This window comes from Mustela erminea, chromosome 10 (assembly GCF_009829155.1).
Source record: "Mustela erminea isolate mMusErm1 chromosome 10, mMusErm1.Pri, whole genome shotgun sequence".
Taxonomy (NCBI): Eukaryota; Metazoa; Chordata; class Mammalia; order Carnivora; family Mustelidae; genus Mustela; species Mustela erminea.
In genome coordinates this window covers 102,848,917-102,864,460 of record NC_045623.1, presented here as the reverse complement: position 1 = coordinate 102,864,460, position 15,544 = coordinate 102,848,917, and the positions used below count along the sequence as shown (strand labels likewise).

The 15,544-nt window shown below is 44.0% G+C and overlaps 1 long non-coding RNA gene across 3 annotated transcripts in view; it reads right to left on the bottom strand.

The window, feature by feature from the left end:
* The window catches only part of LOC116567693, a 31,610-nt gene that overhangs the window by 14,257 nt on the left and 1,809 nt on the right, over window positions 1-15,544 (bottom strand). For all 3 annotated transcript variants that reach the window (XR_004276300.1, XR_004276302.1, XR_004276301.1), the window contains exon 2: window positions 7,163-7,236. This is a non-coding gene — a long non-coding RNA (uncharacterized LOC116567693). The remainder of the gene's footprint in view (window positions 1-7,162; window positions 7,237-15,544) is intronic.

The window sequence follows — 15,544 nt, the reverse complement described above, 5'->3', positions numbered from 1 at the left end:
GCTGTGACATCAGTCAAGTCACATTTGAAGCTCCTGGAAATATTAAGAGAGGAGGGGAAAAAGGCACAATTAGTATTTTTGTTTGTGATAATAGGTACCTCTCTTCTTTCTCCAGACCCCTCGAATCTGATGTAATGGATTTACTTCCACGTGAGGGGGTGACCTTCCTCTGTGTCCCTTTCTTATGCTAGCCGACACATCTATCAATCTTTTTTAAGTGAAAAGAGAAAGGTAGGTGACTCATGAAAATATAGCAAGAGGTAGAGTTTCCTTCAGATAACATTTTTCTTTTCAGTTAATAAGGAAATAAAGATAACAAGTTGGTGAGTGGGTTCACCTGATTAAAAACATTCAATCTTATTTTTATTAAATTGCAACTACTCATTAGGTTTTAAAAAATCAACAAAACTCTTTTAATATTAAATTTTAAATATAATATTAATGGGAAGATGCTATCAAAAAGAGGTGGAATCAGTCCATTTGGCTGTAAAATGAAAGTGGGGGTGGAGGGAGCATCTGCCTTCAGCTCAAGTCATGAACCCATGGTCCTGGGATCAAGCCCCACATTGGGCTCTCTGCTCAGCGGGGAGCCTGCTTTCTCCTTTTCCCCTGCTCCTTCCCCAGCTCGTGTTCTCTCTCTCTCTCCCTCTCTCTCTCTCAAATAAATAAAATCTTTAAAAAAATGAATCATCATGTCTTAAAATGTGGGTACATACCAATACAAGTTGAGATCATTGTAAAGAGGGCTGATGGGTAGGTTTCCTTCAGAATCCCAGCCTGCTTCAGTGAGTCAGAGCTCCATCCTCCAAACCAGAAGGAATAATCTCTTTTTTCTTTTGGACTTTTAGTGCTTCCCTTAAATGTCTTTTATGGCGCTTACCACGTTCTAGAGTGTGTTACGGTTCTGTATGTATTTTCTCTGATTCCCTGACTGTAAGTATCTAATGGGCCGGGTAAGACCTGGGGTAACCTGATTCTCCAGTCTGTCTTTGTGTCTGGCACAATGCTTTGCCCAGTTAGTGGCTACTGGATGGGAGAATAGATGAGAGACTGAGTCAGTGGTGTTTTCCCCCCTGGCTTTGGCGACCACATCTGCTGAGTGTATCTAACAACCCCAGACAAGAGGCATGGCTGTGTAATCCCATGGAGATCAAATCCTGCACCAAGTAAGAGGAATTCTGAATCCGAAGCCCAAGTGAGAGTCAGAATAGACAGATTTCGAATAGTTAACTTTTAGAGGCATTCAGCCAATCATAGGCACTCCCTGTGATTATAGCCAGAAAGGACAGAGAGCTGCCAACGAACAGGAAGGAAAAAAGGCACGCTGCAGCATTTTATGCAAGAAGAAAGTTAGACACCCAGAAAATTGCTAACATCAAGTCAGCAGCAATAGCAAACAAGATCTAGTACTTAAAGGCTTTGTATTAAAAAAATTGCTACTATTTTCCTTTTTTTTTTTTTTTTTTTTTTTTTTAAAGATTTTGTTTATTTATTTGACAGACAGAGATCACAAGTAGGCAGAGAGGCAGGCAGAGAGAGAGGAGGAAGCAGGCTCTCTGCCGAGCAGAGAGCCCGATGTGGGGCTCGATCCCAGGACTCTGGGATCATGACCTGAGCCGAAGGCAGAGGCTTTAACCCACTGAGCCACCCAGGCGCCCCTACTATTTTCCTTTTAAGAGGAAATAGCCTTTTCCAATTTATAAGATAAGGATATGCTTCTTCGGAGGTAAAGAATTCAAAGACATCAGTAGTGCACAGAATCTAGCAGTGCTCCATTTTCTCTCTACTTTTTCCTAAATCTTCATATTTTTACCCTCTCTACTAATAATTCTTGATAACATGCAAGAGATGTTATTATTTCTCCCAATCTTAAAAACAAAATACCTTTACCCACTTCCTTCTAATGTCTCATGTTTTTGTTTTGTTTGCCCAAATCTTCTTGAGAGAGTTGTCTATCCTTGTTGTTGTTGTTATTATTATTATATTATTATTATTTTTAGGTAGGCTCTACACCCAACATGGGGCTTGAACTCACAACCCTGAGATCAAGAGTCACATGTTCTACCACCTAAGCCAGACAGGTGCCCCCCATCACATTCTTTCTTTCTTTTTTTATTTTTAAAATTTTACTTAAATTCAATTAATCAACATACAGCATATTATTAGCTTCAGAGGCAGTGTTTAATGATTCATCAGCTGCATATAATACCGAGTTCTCATTCCATCATGTGCCCTCCTTAAGGCCCATCACCCAGTCACCTCACGCCCCCTCCCCGCCCGCAACCCTGTTTGTTTCCTATAGATAAGAGTCTCTTGTGGTTGCCCTCCCTCTCTGATTTTGTCTTATTTTATTTCCCTCCCTTCCCCGAAGATCCTCTGTTTTGTTTCTTAAATTCCACATACGAGTGAAATAATATGATACTTCTTTCTCTGACTGACTTATTTGCTTAGCGTTAGTAATACCCTCTAGTTGGGACAGCTGGGTGGCTCAGTCAGCTAAGAATTTGGCCTTCAGCTCAGGTCATGATCCCAGGGTTCTGGGATCCAGGCCTGTATTGGGCTCCTTGCTCAGCAGAAAGCCTGGTTCTCCCTCTGCCTGCTGCTCCCCCTGCTTCTGCTCTCTCTCTCTGACAAATAAATAAATAAAATCCTAAAAGAATATATATATACCCTCTAGTTCCATCCACATTGGTGCAAGTGGTAAGATTTCTTCTTCTTCTCCTCCTCCTCCTCCTCCTTCTTTTTTTTTTGATGGCTGAGTAATATTCCATTGTATATACAGGACCACATCTTCTTTATCCATTCATCTGTTGATGGACATCTGGGCTCTTTCCATAGTTTGGCTATTGTGGACATTGCTGCTATAAACATTGGAATGCAAGAGTCCCTTTGGGTCACTGCATTTGTATCTCTGTGTGCAATTGCTGGGTCACAGAGTAGCTCTTTTTTTTTTAAGATTTTATTTATTTATCAGAGAGAGAGTGGGGGAGAGAGGGAGCACAGGCAGACAGAACGGCAGGCAGAGGCAGAGGGAGAAGCAGGCTCCCTGCTGAGCAAGGAGCCTGATGTGGGACTCGATCCCAGGACGCTGGGATCATGACCTGAGCTGAAGGCAGCTGCTCAACCAACTGAGCCACCCAGGCGTCCCAGAGAAGCTCTTTTTTTAAAAAAAAACTTTTTGACGTATTTTCATACTGTTTTCCAGAGTGGCTGTACCAGCTTGCATTCCCATCAGCAATGTAAGAGGGTTCTCCTTTCTCCGAATCTTCACCAACATTTGTTGCTTCCTGACTTGTTAGATTTAGCCATTCTGACTGGTATGAGGTCTTATTTCACTTGGTTTGATCTGTATTTCCCTGATGCCGAGTGATGTGAAGCACATTTTCATGTGTCTGTTGACCATCTGGATGTCTTCTTTGGAGAAATGTCTGTTCATGTCTTCTGCCCATTTCTTGACTGGATTATTTGTTTTTTGGGTGTTGAGTTTGATAAGTTCTTTGTAGATCTTGGATACTAACCCTTTATCTGATAAGACATTTGCAAATATATTCTCCCATTCTGTCAGTTGTCTTTTGGTTTTGTTGACTGTTTCTTTTGCTTTGCAAAAACTTTTTGATCTTGATGAAGTCCCAATAGTTCATTTTTGCTTTTGTTTCTCTTGCCTCTGGCGACATGTCTAACAAAAAGTTGTTGCCACACAGGTCACAGAGCTTGCTGTCTGTGTTCTCCCCTAGGATTTTGATGGAGACCTGTCTTACATTTAGGTCTTTCATCCATGTCTTTTTTTTTAAATTTTTTATTTTTTTTATTGATGTGTAATGTATTATTAGCCCCAGGGGTACAGGTCTGTGAATTGCCAAATTTACACACTTCACAGCACTCACCATAGCACATACCTTTCCCAATTTCCATAACCCAACCACCCTCCTCCTACCCCCCTACCCCTGGTCACCCTCAGTTTGTTTTGTGAGATTAAGAGTCTCTTATGATTTGTCTCCCTCCTGATCCCATCTTGTTTCATTTATTCCTTTCCTACCCCCCAAACCCCCAACGTGGCCTCTCAACTTCTTCATATCATGGAGATCATATGATAACTGTCTTTCTCTGATTGACTTATTTCGTTCAGCATAATACCCTCTAGTTCCATCCACGTTGTCACAAATGGCAAGATTTCATTTCTTTTGATGGCTGCGTAGTATTCCATTTATGTGTATACCACATCTTCTTTATTCATTCTTCTGTTGATGGACATCTAGGTTCTTTCCATAGTTTGGCTATTGTGGACATTGCTGCTATAAACATTCAGGTGCACGTGCCCCTTCGGATCGCTACGTTTGTATCTTTAGGGTAAATACACAGTAGTGCGATTGCTGGGTCGTAGGGTAGCTCTATTTTCAACTTTTCGAGGAACATTTGGGTCTTTCACCTACTTCAAGTTTATTTTTGTGTGTGGTGTAAGGAAATGGTTCAGTTTCATTTTTCTGCGTGTGGCTGTCCAATTTTCTCAACACCATTTGTTGAAGAGACTGTCTTTTTTTTTTTTTTAAGATTTTTATTTATTTGACAGAGAGAAATCACAAGTAGATGGAGAGGCAGGCAGAGAGAGAGGAAGGGAAGCAGACCCCCTGCCGAGCAGAGAGCCCGACTCGGGACTCGATCCCAGGACCCTGAGATTACGACCCGAGCCTAAGGCAGTGGCCCAACCCACTGAGCCACCCAGGCACCCCGAGACTGTCTTTTTTCCATTGGACATTTTTTCCTGCTTTATTGAAGATTAGTCAACCATAGAGTTGAGGGTCCATTTCTGGGCTCTCTATTCTGTTCCACTGATCTATGTGTCCATTTTTGTGCCAGTACCACACTGTCTTGATGATCACAGCTTTGTAATAGAGCTTGAAGTCTGGAATTGTGATGCCTCCAGCTTTGGTTTTCTTTTTCAGCTTTCCTCTGACTATAAGAGTTTTTCTGGTTCTATACAAATTTTAGGATTATTTGTTCCAGCTCTGTGAAAAATGTTGATGGCATTTTGATAGGGATTGCACTGATGTGTAGATTGCTTGAGGTAGCATAGACATTTAAAAAATATTTGTTCCTACAATCCATGAGCATGGAATGTCTCTCCAATTCTTTGTGTCTTCTTCAATGTCTTTCATACATGTTCCATAGTTTTCAGAATACAGATCCTTTACTTCTTTGGTTAGGCTTATTCCTAGGTATCTTATGGTTTCTGGTGCAATTGCAAATGGGATCAATTCCAATTTCTCTTTCCTCTGTCTCATTGTTAGTGCACAGAAATGCAACTGATTTCTGTGTATCCTCGCATTCTTTCTTGAGTGCACTCCAATTCAGGTTCCTGCCCATCATTCCACCAACCTGCACTGTAGGTCACCAAAGAACTGCTTGTTGCTAAATTCAGTAGACAGTCTCTGTCTTCATCTCATGGGATCAGCAGCATTTGAAACACTGGATCACTCCTTCTTTCTTTAAATCTTTGCTCACTGAACTTAACAACGCAGTCCCCTGGTTTTCCTCCTAGTCAAGGCCAGTCCTTCGCAGTCTCCTTTGCTGCACACTTAACCGCTCTTGGCTTCTTAATGTTGGCGGCCCCAGGGCTCAGGTCAGACTTCCTCTCTTGCTGTAATCCCCCCCGTGGTGACTGAATCCCATTTCATGACTTTACATTTATGCACCAAGACAAACAACTGATGTCCCTGGTGCGGACCCCCCTCCCCCAAAATTCCATGTCTGTTACACCCAGCTACTTACCTGACATCCTTGCTTCACATTTTCATACATAGCCTAGCTTTAGTACAGCCAAAACTGCACCCATTATCTTCTCCTCAATTCTACTCTACCCACAGCCCTCCCGATCTCAATGAATGGCAACATCATCCCATAGTTGTGGGCATCCTTGACCTCTCTCTCTTCTATTTCATTCTCACATCCACTCCCAAATTCTGTTGGCCCTTCCTTCATAATATATCCAGAACCCAACCACCTCTCCCCACCTTCACTGCTGCCACCTTGGTCTGAGCCCCAGCATCTCTTCCTTGGACCATTGCTCTCACCTGGATCATTGCGCCTTTTGTATAAAGGGTCTCTGTGCTCTTTCTCTTGCTCCTCTCCTATTTTCCACCTGGCAGAGTGGTCCTTTTAAAACCTAAGGGGATCATGGGGCACCTGGGTGGCTCAGTGGGTTAAGCCTCTGCCCTCTGCTTAGGTCGTGATCTCAGGGTCCTGGGATCCAGCCCCGCATTGGGCTCTCTGCTCAGCAGGAAACCTACTTCCCTCACCCTGTCTGCCTCACTTATGATCTCTCTCTCTCTCTCTCTGTCAAATAAATAAATAAAATCTTAAAAAAAAAAAAAACCTAAGGGGATCAGTTCACTCCTCTATTCAAAACTCCCCAGCAGCTCCCATCTTAGAGTCAAAAGCCACAGATACCATCTTCTACTTGCCCTAACGCTCATTCTGCTTTGGCCATACTGGCCCTGCCAAGCTTAGTCCTGACTCAGGGCCTTCCGTTCCCTCTGCTCTGAATGCTCTCCCACTGGTACCCACTTGGCTCACTTCTTCACTCCCTTCAAGTCCTTCAAATGTTACTTGCTCTAACCATGCTACTTAAAACGGAAACACCCAGCTCCAGCATTATTCCCCGTTTCGCATCTATTTTAACCTAGGACACTTATCACCTTTTAAGAGACCATGCAATTTTAAAAAATATACTATACAATTTATTTACTTATTGTCTGTCTCCCCACTATAGGATGTTAGCTCCACAAGGGCAGGAATTTTTTGTTTTGTTTTGTTTTCCCACGGACATACCTCTGTACCTCATCAGTGATCAATAAACACTTGTTGAAGAGTCATGTACTTTTCTAGGTACTGGAATTTTAGCAATAAACAAGGCAGGCCAGGTCTCTGACCTCCAAGGATTTTCATTCTCTTGGTGGAAGATAGTGTGGGGAGGAGGGAAGGCTATAAATAAGTAAGCAAGCAAATGAAATGATTTTGAGATTTTGATTAAGTGCCATGAAAGAACTAAGTGGGATATAATAAAGGACTGAGGGAGAAAAGAAGCTGACTTAGGAGTGGCTGGTCAGGAGGGCTCGCTCATTCATCCTTAGAACATAAGCCCCATAAATATTCCCACCTTGCCTACCTTGTTTAGAGTGGTGATGGGATTTTCCAGGGTGGGTGGAGCTTCTCAATTTGGACCCTGATGGAATATAGGACCTAGGTGTTGGAAAAGTAGAGATTTGGTGGCTCAGTGGGTTAAGCCGCTGCCTTCGGCTCAGGTCATGATCTCGGGGTCCTGGGATCGAGTCCCGCATCGGGCTCTCTGCTCAGCAGGGAGCCTGCTTCCCTCTCTCACTCTCTGCCTGCCTCTCTGCCTACTTGTGATCTCTGTCTGTCAAATAAATAAATAAAATCTTAAAAAAAAAAGAAATATTAAAAAAAAAAAAAGATTTAATTTATTTATTTGACAGACAGAGATCACAAGTAGGCAGAGAAGGCAGAGAAGAGGCAGAGAGAGGAAGGGAAGCAGGCTCCCGGCTGAGCAGAGAGCCCGATGCAGATGCCGGGCTTGATCCCAGGAACCTGGGACTATGAGCCGAAGGTAGAGGCTTTAACCCATTGAGCCACCCAGGCGCCCCTAAAATCATCTTTATCAGGAGCCATGGGTGGCTCAGTCAGTTATGCATCTGACTCTTGATTTCATTTCAGGACTTGATCTCAAGGTGGTAACTTCAAGCCCCGCATTGGGCTCCATGCCCAGTCTGGAGCCTACTTAAAAAAAAAAAAAAAAATCATTATGACTAATAAAATAAAGTAAAACTTTACCCCTAAATAAGAAACGCTAATGTTAAATGAGTCAGTGGCGCACCTGGCCAACCACAGGCGTCCCTAGAGGGACAGCGCCTGCCCCAGTGTGCTTATTTCCTGACGGGGAGCAGACCAGCATTTCCACTCCATGCAGGCAGGCGAGCACTAGGGTATTGGAGGAAGAGCCACGTGGCACTGAGTCTAGCATCTGCAGTTGTCACTCCAAATTCAACAAGCAGCTGACTTCTTCCTGCCCTGGGCGAGAGGGACTTGAGACGGTAGAGGGCAGCTGGAAAGGGCTCTCACATTCTGTCTTCCATGGAAACGTAAGTGTTTCCGGCTAGCATGCTGTGACAACAGGGAAACTCAGATTCCCTGCTGAGGGGAGGGAAGTGGAACTGAGGACTCCAGCTGTGGCCCTCTGGATTCACAGCAGAGTTGGCGAGAGGCCAAGCTTCCCCGGGCTCCTCCCACCTGCGGGGGGTGGGGCGGGGCAATGCTCCTTCAGGCCCATTCCTGCAAGAGGTGGGGTTTTTCCAACGGACAACTTTGGCCCGTCAGCTTGGCCAAATTCTCTCAAAACTGCTCTGCAGAGTGAGCCTTTCTACTCTACTCGATGCTACTTCCTTTCTGATGAGGGAGCAGAAGGCTAGCTGAAGACAAAGCACACGCTGAGCCCCTGCCTCCTCCCCCCTCCCCCCACTCCTGGGAGGGACACGTGTGGCATTCTTCCAGGGATGTCCCAACTACATGTTAGCAGCCTTAACTTGACAATGCCAAGACCTCTGGTATCTTTTTTTTTTTTTTTATTATTATTATTATTTTATTTTTTAATGTTTTATAAAGATTTTATTTATTTATTTGACAGAGAGATCACAAGTAGGCAGAGAGGCAGGCAGAGAGAGAGGAGGAAGCATGCTCCCTGCTGAACAGAGAGCCCAATGCAGGGCTCCATCCCAGGACCCTGAGATCAGGGCCTGAGCTAAAGAGAGAGGCTTAACCCACTGAGCCACCCAGGTGCCCCAGAAGACCGCTGATATCTTGTGGTATCTTGTAGGTCGGTCCTCTTTAGCATATGAAAATTCTTTTGAAACCTCCCTTTTCTTTACTGCCCCCCCCCCCCCCGCCCTGCAGTATATAATCACCATCCTCAAGACCTAGGTGCAGCAGCTACTTCTGCCCACGGTTCCTGTCCCTGTGCTTTAATAAACCACTATTTTGCACCAAAGACATCTAAAGAATTCTTTCTTGGTCATGGGCTCCGGACCTCAGCCCACCGAACCTCACCTAGATTCCCAAACCTCATCCCTCTCCGCTCCCCTTTGCACGGTAGCGGCGCCGCGCGCAGTCTGAAAGCTCTCCTCACCTCCTGTACCCACCCTGCACATGCACTTTCCCAAATAAACCTCTGACACGTCGCATTCTATCCAGGGGCCTGCTTCTCAGAAGACCCACACAAACATGCATGGTGTATGTACGATGCAAGGTGCTCAATAAATATTTGTTAAATGAATTAATGCATAAATGAGATGACCTTTGAGCTAAGACCTGAAGAATGAGAAGGAACCAGCCATGCAAAAAGCCAGGGGAGGAGTTTTTCAGGCAAACCAGATGCGTAGTACAAAGTCCTCTAGGAAAGAAAGAGCTCATCTTAGTGAAGAGCAAAAGCCAGTGGGGTTGAAAAAAAAGGGAAAAGTGGGGGCGCCTGGGTGGCTCAGTGGGTTAAAGCCTCTGCCTTCGGCTCAGGTTGTGATCCTGGGGTCCTGGAATCAAGTTCCGCCTCGGGCTCTCTGCTCAGCAGGGAGCCTGCTTCCCTTCCTCTCTCTCTCTGCCTGCCTCTCTGCCTACTTGTGATCTCTGTCAAATAAATAAAATCTTAAAAAAAAAAAAAGGGAAAAGGGAATGTGGTATAAGATGAGGCAAGCAAAGCAGAGGTGACCAAATGCTGTAGGACCTTACAGGTCATGACAAGGAGCTTGGGTTTCATTCAATGAGCAATGGGAATCACTGAGGGATTGTGAGTGAGTTAAAGGACAGGATCTATGACTTAAGAAGGTCATACTGCTTTCTGACGTGCAGGTTGAAAAGGGACATGAGCAAAATAGGACCAGTGAAATCGCCAGACAAGATATGATGGTAGCTTGGGTTCTAGGGTCACAGAGGAGGTGGAGAGAAGAGACGGTTAAGTTCCTGAGCCTCCGGAGCACGACCACCTCGAATCTGCTGACAGACTGTGTGAGGAAAAGGAGGAGTCAAGGATGATGCCAAGGTTTTGGGCTTGGGACCCCGGATGGCTAATGATGACATTTGTTCTGGGGAAAGAGGAGAGGACAGGTCTGTGGAGACCATCTACTAGGCAGCCCAATACGAATATCAATATGCAGCTGGACAGGAACTGGGATTCGGGGAAGAGGTTTTGGCTATAGGTATATACTTGGCACTTAGCATTGGTACATGCTCTTTAGAGCCGCGACCCTGAGACTTAGGGGATGGGCGTCAACAGAGAGGAGGGGGCTCAGCACTACACCTTATGGCCCTACAACATCTGTTTATTTATTTATTTTTCTAGTCTTCCCATTTATTTATTTATTTATTTACTTTTGTGCCTTTGTGGGTTGTTTTGTTTTTATATCTTAAGCAATCTCTATACCCAATGTGGGGCTCGAACTTACAACCCCAAGATTAAGAGTCATACGCTCTACTGACTGAGCCAGCCAGGTGATCCTCTCTAGTATTTAAAAGTCTGGGGAGACGAGGCAGCAAATGAACCTGAGGAAGAGCTTCTGGGGGAAAACCAGAGTGTGTGGCTCTGTGTGTTGAGCAAACCAAGTGCTCACCTGGGTTGGGAAGGCCAGTGAGTATCAGACATAGGAATGGAACTAGTTTTGGCCTCATGGAGGTCGTTGGTGCTTCTGACCAGAGAATTTTCTCAGAACGGTATAGGAGTAAGGGAGGGAGTGGGAGTAATAAAAGATATCTTTTTTGAGATGTTTTATTGTCAAGGAGGCAAAGAAAGAAGGCATAGTTCAAAGGAGGCATAGAGCCAAGGTAGGTTTTTTTGTTTGTCTATTTGTGAGAGAGAGAGAGAGAGAGAGAGAGAGTGTGTGCGTGTGTGTGTGTGTGTGTGTGTGTGTGTGTGTGTGTAATGGGAAGGGGCAGAAGGAGGCAGAGAGCAAATCCCAAGCAGGCTCCTGCAACCGAAGTGGAACTCGATCTCACTCCCCTGAGATCACGACCTGAGCTGAAATCAAGAGCCCGTCGCTCAACAGACTGAGCCACCCAGGTTCCCCAATTCTGGTTTATGTAAAGTTCATCTTCCTACGGCAGATAATGTGTCCAGCAGGGAGGGAGAAAGTGATGGTGCAGAACAAAGGGAATAAATCCTGGACCAAAGTCCTTAAGAAGGTGGAAGGGGAAGGAATCCAGAGTCCAGGTGAAGGGCTTGGTCTTTGATGGCAGCAGGGAAAATGGAATACACCGACAGACGTAGGTAGCTTTGCAGACAAAGGGAGATCACCTCGGAGCATATCTAGCTTTGCAGATCATTAGGGAGCTACGTTTTGATCCAGAGAATAGTCTATGTCCTGGCATTTGAATAAATGCTGCACTAAAAGATTATAAGTTCCAGGAAAAGTAAAATAAAACCCTTACACATCCCCTCTCCCTTTACAAAATAACAAAATCTGCCCACAGTATACCTTTATTCTGTTTCATGTTTCAGTATGTCCTACGGTCTCTCCTTTATCTGTTACTAGCATTAAAAAGTATTTTTGCAGGGCGTCTGGGTGGCTCAGTTGGTTAGGTATTGGACTTGATCTCAGCTTAGGTCTTGATCTCAGGGTTGTGAGTTCAAGCCCCACACTGTGCTCCACATTGGGCATGGAGTCTATTTAAAAACAACAAGTATTAGGGCGCCGGGGTGGCTCAGTGGGTTAAAGCCTCTGACTTTGGCTGGGGTCATGATCTCACAGTCCTGGGATCGAGCCCCACATCGGGCTCTCTGCTCAATGGGGAGCCTGCTTCCCCTCTCTCTCTGCCTGCCTCTCTGCCTACTTATGATCTCTCTCTCTATGTGAAATAAATAAAAAATCTTAACAACAACAACAACAAAAAACCAAACAACAGGTATTTTTGCTTACTTCCAGGTAATTCTAAGAACTAATTTGTCTTGGGCCCTGATGCTTCGTAGTTCCCAAGGGAGGGAGACATTATTTTGCATGATCCAAAGGGGCTGATGTAATGCTCAAATGAAAGACACTGAACAAAACAATGAAAATATGGGGTAAGTATCAGGGACACCTCTGGGACCCTGTCATTTACGCTACTGTGGGAAAGCGTCCCTTAAGGGAAGTGGTAGAACTCCAGCACTTAGGTTAAAACACAAATGGAAAAAGCACAAAAAAACTGTATTCATCCTATAAAACACCCTGGGAATATAGTGGTATGTGACCAAAGAAGTGTCATCTCTCATTTTTGCGATCCTACAAAATTATATTGGCAGGAAGTATTGCAGAGCTGAAGAAAGAGAAAGGGAGTAGAGTTCTCTTGTAAATGGTAAAAACATAGATATTGTGCACTTGTAACACACAGAGATACTTGGGTGGCAGGGCAAGAGTTCAAGGAAAGGGGCACCTGGGTGGCTCAGTCAGTTAAGCATCTGCCTTTGGCTCAGGTCATGATCCCAGGGTCCTGGGATTGAGTCCCATGTCAGGTTCTCTGCTCACTGGGGGGTCTGCTTCTCCCTCTTCCCCTCTTCCTCCGTATTCTCCCTCTCGGTCTCAAATAAATAAATGCAGTCTTAAAAAAAAAAAACTATTAAAAAAAGATTTCAAGGGAAGCAAGATTCCTAATCATTTTCCTGTTGGACGTGGGGCAGGCCCTTTAACCCTAAAAGTTTTACTTTCTCCGCAAAACGGGAAAGGTAGTTTTTATGATATTTCAGTATTGTTATGGACTAAATATTTGTGTCCCCCAAAATGCATATTGAAACCCTAGCCCCACTTCATCAAAGTGATGGTATTACAGAGCTGACCCTTGAACAATGTAGGGGCTAGGGGGCACCAACCACCACCCCCAGTCTAAAGTTCATGTACAACTACTGACTCCCCCAAAACTGAACTATTAATAGAATCCTTCCCAATAACATAAACAGTTGATTAACATACATTTGGCATGCTATGTGTATTATATGCTATGTTCTTTTTCTTTTTTAAGATTTATTATTTATTTATTTTAGAGCACATGCACAGAGCTGGCTGCAGGGTTTGATCTCAGGAGCCTAAGATCATGACCTGAGCCGACATCATGAGCCGGGTGCCCAACTAACAGAGTCATCAAGGCGTCCCTACTGTATTCTTATGATTAAGTGAGCTAGAGAAATGAGGTTATTAAGAAAATCATTAAGGAAGAGAAAATACACTTAACAGTGCTTTCATTGAAAAAAATCTCCGTCAAAGGGGACCCGCGCCGTTTGAGCCCTCATTCAAAGGTCAGATGTACTTCCGGGAGGTAATTCGCATTAGATAAGGTCATAAAGGTGAAGCATTTATGAATGAGGTTAGTGCCCTCATAAGACTCACTAGAGAACTTGTTCCCGCTTTCAGCTCTCAGTCACATGAGGACACCGTAAGTCAGAAGTCTACACCAGACCGGATCACGCTGGCACCCTGACCTTGGATTTCCAGCCTCCAGAACTGAGAAAGACATTTCTGTTGTTTCTAAAGCCACCCAGTCTGTGGTGTCCCATTACAGCAGCCCAAACTGGCTAAGACAACATCAACGTGCCTTGTACAAGTGAATGTTATATCAAAAGTGAAAATGACAAGAGAAAAAAACAGATAAACTGGACTACATCAAAATAAAAACTTTTGTGCTGCAAATGACACCAGCAAGAAAGTGAAAAGACCACCCACACAATGGGAAAACATGTTTGCAAATTGCAATCAGACCCGTAGGTAGGGCAAGGGGATGAGGGGATGGGCCAAGTGGGTGAAGGGGAGTCGGAGATCAGGCCTTCAGCTATGGAGTGAGTCACAGCAACAAAACGTACAGCATTGGGAATACAGTCAGTCCTGTAATGGCACTGCATGGTGACAGGCAGCCATCACACTTCCGAGCACAGCATCACGTTCCGAGCAGTCGAATCGCTGCATTGTATACCTGAAATCAAGTACCGCTGTGTCAGCTGTACTCAAAAAAGATTTGCAAATTGCACATCTGATAAGGGACTGGGATCTAGAACATGTAAAGAACTCTGACAACTGAAAACAGGAAAAACACAAGTGACTCAATGAAAAGTGAACTCTGTTTGGTCAAAGAAGATAGACGAAAGGTTACTCAACACAAAAAGAGGCTCAATTTCATCAGCCCTTAGAGAGCTGAAAAGCAGAACCACAATGAGACCCCAGTTCACAGCTACAAGTGTGGCTGTAATAAAAAAGACAGACAGGAACAAGTGCCGGAGAGGAGGTTGATAAATGGGATGCTCATACATTGCTGGTAGAAATGCAGAATGGGGGGCACCTGGGTGGCTCAGTGGGTTAAGCGGCTGCCTTCAGCTCAGGTCATGATCCCAGGGTTCTGGGATCGAGTCCCACATCGGGCTCCCTGCTCAGAGGGGAGCCTACTTCTTCTTCTCCCTCTGCCTGCCTCTCTCCCTGCTTGTGCTCTCTCTGTCAAATAACTAAATAAAATCTAGAAGAGAAATCAAAACAGAAAGCAGATTGCTACTTGCCCACAGGGAGGAGAGGAGACATTAGGGAGTGACTGCTAATAGGTATGTAGTCTTTTTGGGGGTAGGGGCAGTGATAAAATTGTTCTAGAATTAGTGATGGTCGAACAACTGTGAATATACTGATCTTTGTATACTTTAAATGAGCGAATTGCATGGTATGTGAGTTATATTACAATAAGGATGTTTAAAAAAAGAAGTGAGACATGAACGTATTAACATCAATGTCACTGGGAGTTCAAATTCTGGCTTACATAGAATTCCTTTCCTGGAGAGCAGATAATATGCAAAGCCAGCAGTGGTCTCATTTTACTCACAAATTCCTTGCATATCTAGCTGTTAGGTTACTATTCTAAGCAAGTACGAAAGGGGGTAAAAAAAAAAATTCATTTAATTCTATAATACAATGTTTAAGATTATGGTTTAGTAAATCCAATATAGTATATTCTTCAGGATGTGGCAAAATCTAGAATCTCATGATACTGCTATGCAGACCGCTCAGTTTAGATTTTTATATTACAAAATATTTGTATTCTTCAGAGAACAGATTGGTGATTGCCAGAGAGGGGTAGAGGTGGGCCAAATGGGTAAGGGGTCAAAAGGTACAAATTTCCAGTTATAAATCCTGGGGATGTTATGTACGACATGGGGACTATAGTTAACAATACTGTATCACTGGGGCACTTGGGTATGATCCCAGGGATTGAGCCCTGCATCAGGCTCCCTGCTCAGTGGGAAGCCTGCTTCTCCCTCTCCCACTCCCCCTGCTTGTGTTCCCCTCTCGCTGTGTCTCTGTCAAATAAATAAATAAAATCTTTAAAAAAACCTGTATCATAGATTTGCTATATGTATACAATATTGCATGGTATATTGTATTGAAAATTGCTAAGACAATATTTAAAAGTTCTTGTCATAAGGAAAAACATGGTAATTATATACGGTGACAGATGTTAACTAAACAATTTTGGTAATCATTTTGCAATATAT